The sequence below is a fragment of the Mizuhopecten yessoensis genome, unplaced genomic scaffold, assembly GCF_002113885.1.
Source record: "Mizuhopecten yessoensis strain PY_sf001 unplaced genomic scaffold, ASM211388v2 scaffold1943, whole genome shotgun sequence".
NCBI lineage: Eukaryota > Metazoa > Mollusca > Bivalvia > Pectinida > Pectinidae > Mizuhopecten > Mizuhopecten yessoensis.
This window is the reverse complement of record NW_018404299.1, coordinates 49,092-55,091: the sequence shown is the minus strand read 5'-3', so window position 1 is coordinate 55,091 and position 6,000 is coordinate 49,092.

Here is a 6,000-nt window from a genome sequence, read left to right as displayed (position 1 = left end):
TCATGTGATACCTTACTACTATTATGTAATACCTTCCTACTTTCATGTAATACCTTCCTACTATCATGTTATACCCTCTTACTATTATGTATTTTTCCTATAATGTATTGTTATACCTTCCTACTATCATGTTAAACCTTTCTTTATTATGTAATAACTTCCCTTATCATGTTTTACCGTCATATTATTATGTATTACCTTTCTATTATCTATCGCTATACCTTCCTAATATCATGTTGTACCTTATTACTATCATGTAATACCTTCCTACTATCATGTTATATCTTCCTACAATCTTTAAATACATTATTACTATCACGTATTACCTTCCTACTATCATTTAATACCTTCCTACTATCATGTTATACCTTCCTACTATCATGTTATACCTTCCTAATATCATGTTATACCTTCTTACTATCATGTAATACCTTCCTACTATCATGTTATATCTTCCTACAATCATTTAATACCTTCTTACTTTCACGTATTACCTTCCTAATATCATGAAATACCTTCCTACTATCATATTATACATTCCAACTATCATATTATACCTTCTTACTATCATGTTATACCCTATTACTATTGTGTATTGTTATACCTTCCTATTTTAATGTAATACCTTCCTTTATCATGTATAACCCTCCTACTATCACGTATTACCTTCCTACTATCATTTAATACCTTCCTAATATCATGTTATACCTTCTTACTATCATGTAATACCTTCCTATTTTCATGTTATACCTTCTTACTCCCATGTAATACATTCCTACTATCATGTTATACCTTCCTACTATCATTAAATAACTATTTACTTTCATGCATTACCTTCCTACTATCAAGTAATACCTCCCTACATAATGTACTATCATGTTATACATTCCTGCTATCATACTATACCTTCCGATTATCATATTATACCTTCCTACTACATTGTAAAATATTATACCTTCCTACTGTCATGTTATACCTTCCTACTATCATATGATACCTTCCTACATTCATATTATACATTCGTACTATCATGTAATACAATCCTATTATCATGTGATACATTACTACTATTATGTAATACCTTCCTACTTTCATTTAATACCTTTCTACTATCATGTTATACCCTCTTACTATTATGCATTTTTCCGATAATGTATTGTTATACCTTCCTACTATCATGTTAAACCTTTTTTTATTATGTAATAACTTCCCTTATCATGTTTTACCGTCATATTATTATGTATTACCTTTCTATTATCTATCGCTATACCTTCCTTATATCATGTTGTACCTTATTACTATCATGTAATACCTTCCAACTATCATGTTATATCTTCCTGCAATCTTTAAATACCTTATTATTATCACGTATTACCTTCCTACTATCATTTAATACCTTCCTACTATCATGTTATACCTTCCTACTATCATGTTATACCTTCCTTATATCATGAAATACATTCCTACTATCATACTATACCTTCCGACTATCATATTATACCTTCCTACTATCATATTATACCTTCCTACTATCATGTTATACTTTCCTACTATCATGTTATACCTTCCTACTTTAATGAAATGTTACACCTTCCTATATCATGTAAAACCCTCGTACTATTATGTAAAACCATCCTACTGTCATGTAATACCTTCCTATTATCATGTAATACCCTCCTAATATCATGTTATACCTTCCTACTATCATGTAAAACCCTCCTACTATCATGTTATACCTTCCTTTATCATATATAACCATCCTACTATTATGGATTAACTTCCTATGTTCGATCGTTATAACTTCCTATTTCCATGTTATACCTTCTTACAATCATGTAATACCTTTCTACTATGATGTTATACCTTCCTATTATCATGTTATACCTTCTTACTATCATGTATTACCTTCCTACTATCAAGTAATACCTTCCTCCATAATGTGCTATCATGTAATTACTTCCTACACTACTAGTATACCTTCATACTATCATGTAATACAATCCTATTAGCATGTGATACCTTCCTACGATTATGTAATACCTTCCTACTATCATGTAATACCTTCCTACTATCATGTTACACCCTTTTACTATTATGTAGTTTTCCTATAATGTATTGTTATACCTTCCTACTGTCATGTTAAACCTTTCTTTTATAATGGGATACCTTCCCTTATCATGTTTTATCGTCCTATTATCATGTATTACCTTTCTATTATCTATCGCTATACCTTCCTAATATCATGTAATAGCTTCTTACTATCATGTAATACCTTCCTATTAATATGTTATATCTTCCTACAATCATTTAATACCTTCTTACTATCACGTTTACCTTCCTATATCATGTAATACAGTCTAACTATCATGTTATACTTCCTACTATCATGTTATACCTTCCTAATATCATGAAATACATTCCTACTATCATATTATACCTTCCTACTATCATATAATGCCTTCCTACTATCATGTTATACTTTCCTACTATCATGTAAAACCCTACTACTGTCATGTTATACCTTCCTAATATCATGTTATACCTTCCTACTATCATGTTATACCTTCCTACTATCAGGTTTTACCTTCCTAATATCATGAAATACATTCCTACTATCATATTATACCTTCCGACTTTCATATTATACTTTCCTACTATTATATTATACCTTCCTACTATCATGTTATACTTTCCGACTATCATATTATACCTTCCTACTATCATGTTATACTTTCCGACTATCATATTATACCTTCCTACTATCATGTTAATGTGATACATTACTACTATTATGTAATACCTTCCTACTTTCATGTAATACCTTCCTACTATCATGTTATACCCTATTACTATTGTGTATTGTTATACCTTCCTACTATCATGTTATACCTTCCTATTATAATGTAATACCTTCCTTTATCATGTATAACCCTCCTACTATTATGGATTACCTTCCTATTTTCATGTTATACCTTCTTACTATCATGCAATACCTTTCTACTATCATGTTATACCTTCCTACTATCATTAAATAACTATTTACTTTCATGCATTACCTTCCTACTATCAAGTAATACCTCCCTACATAATGTACTATCATGTTATACTTTCCTACTATCATGGTATACCTTCCTACTGTCAGGTAATACCTTCCTACTATCATATGATACCTTCCTACATTCATATTATACCTTGGTACTATCATGTAATACAATCCTATTATCATGTGATACCTTACTACTATTATGTAATACCTTCCTACTTTCATGTAATACCTTCCTACTATCATGTTATACCCTCTTACTATTATGTATTTATCCTATAATGTATTGTTATACCTTCCTACTATCATGTTAAACCTTTCTTTATTATGTAATAACTTCCCTTATCATTTTTTACCGTTAATTATTATGTATTACCTTTCTATTATCTATCGCTATGCCTTCCTAATATCATGTTGTACCTTATTACTATCATGTAATACCTTCCTACTATCATGTTATATCTTCCTACAATCTTTAAATACCTTATTAGTATCACGTATTACCTTCCTACTATCATTTAATACCTTCCTACTATCATGTTATACCTTCCTTATATCATGAAATACATTCCTACTATCATACTATACCTTCCGATTATCATATTATACCTTCCTACTATCATATTATACCTTCCTACTATCATGTTATACTTTCTTACTATCATGTTATACCTTCCTACTTTTATGAAATGTTACACCTTCCTATATCATGTAAAACCCTCGTACTATTATGTAAAACCCTCCTACTGTCATGTAATACCTTCCTATTATCATATAATACCCTCCTACTATCATGTTATACCTTCCTACTATCATGTAAAACCTTCCTACTGTCATGTAATACCTTCCTATTATCATATTATACCTTCCTACTATCATATTATACTTTCCTACTATCATATAATGCCTTCCTACTATCATGTTATACTTTCCTACTATCATGTAAAACCCTACTACTGTCATGTTATACCTTCCTAATATCATGTTATACCTTCTTACTATCATGTGATACCTTCCTACTATCATGTACTATCTTCTTACTATCATGAAATACATTCCTACTATCATATCATACCTTCCGACTTTCATGTTATACATTTCTACTATCATGTATTACCTTCCTACTATTATGTTATAACTTCCTACTATCATGTTATAAATTTCTACTATCATGTTATACCGTCCTATTACCATGTAATACGTATACCCTCCTTCTATTATGTATTACCTTCCTATTATGTATTGTTATACCTTTCTACTATCATGTTATACCTTTCTATTATAATGTAATACCTTCCTTTATCATGTATAACCCTCTACTATTATGGATTAACTTCCTATGTTCGATCGTGATACCTTTCTATTTTCATGTTATACCTTCTTACTATCATGTTATACCTTCCTACTATCATGTTATACCTTCCTACTATTATTTAATACCTTCTAACTATCATGTTATATCTTCCTACAATCATTTAATACCTTCTTACTCTCACGTATTACCTTCCTACCATCATATTTTACCTTCCGATTATCATATTATACCTTCCTACTATCATGTTATACTTTTCTACTATCTTGTTATACCTTCCCTACTTTTATGAAATGTTACACCTTCTTATATCATATAAACCCCTCGTACTATCATGTTAAATCCTCCTACTGTCATGTTTTACCTTCCTACTATCATGTACTATCCTCTTACTATCATTTAATACCTTCCTTATATCATGTTATACCTTCATACTTTCATGAAATACCTTCCTACTATCATGTATTACCTTCCTACTATGATGTGTTTCATATACTGTCCCTTCTTACAATCATGAAGTACCTTCCTGCTAAAATAATTGCACCTTCATGCTCTTTTATAATACGATACATATTTCTACTACTAAATAAAACCTTCCTAATATCACATGTTACCTTCATTTTAAAATAAATTGCACCTCCCTGCTATTATATAAAACATGGCATCTACCTACTATAATGTAGAACCTTTCTATTATCATACATTGCACATTCCTACTACTAATCAAGACCTTCCTACTATCATGTAATACCTTTCTGTTATAATACATTACACCTTGCTGCTATTACATGATACATTGCACCTACTACTACTACTACTACTACTACTACTACTACTACTACTACCACACAACCTTCTTTTTATCACGTGTTACCTTCCTTTTAACAAACATTGACCTCCTACTGCTAAATATTTCCTTTCTACTACAATACATTGTAACTTCCTACTACTAAACAATACCTTCGTACTATCATGTAGTACCTTTATACTATATTACATTTTACATTCCTGCTATTATTTTATATATTACACCTTCTTACTATTACTCAATACATCCCTACTATCATGCAGTTACTTTCTACTATAATACAATGTACCTTCCTACTATTAAACAAGACCTCCCTACTATCATGCAGTACCTTTCTACTTTTAAATAAGACCTCCTTCCTAGCATGCAGTACCTTTCTACTATTAAACAAAACCTCCTTACTATTATGCAGTACCTTTCTACTATAATAAATTTAACCTTCCTACTACTCTTGGATAATTTCCTAATGCCGTAAACATTGCAGCACTGTTCTACTATTGTTTAATACCCTCCTACTATCATACTGTACAGAGTTTTCTTTCTATTGTGTTCTACGTTCCGACAATAATGCATTTCCGGACACAAATACTTACATATTTTTTAGAATAAGAATTAATTATTTACTCATTCTAGTAACATATCATCAGTTTTTCTCAAAAGTTTAAAACCCGCATTTTCAGCCCGATTATGTTTTTTGTGATTCTTTTTTACGATATTTCTTTAAATGGTAAAATACACTAATGTTATATTTATGGAATGTTCATTATCCATCTGTCGACTGAAACTTTCTGTAGGAATTATTTGACTACAAAAACAGTAAGTATACCTCATATACCT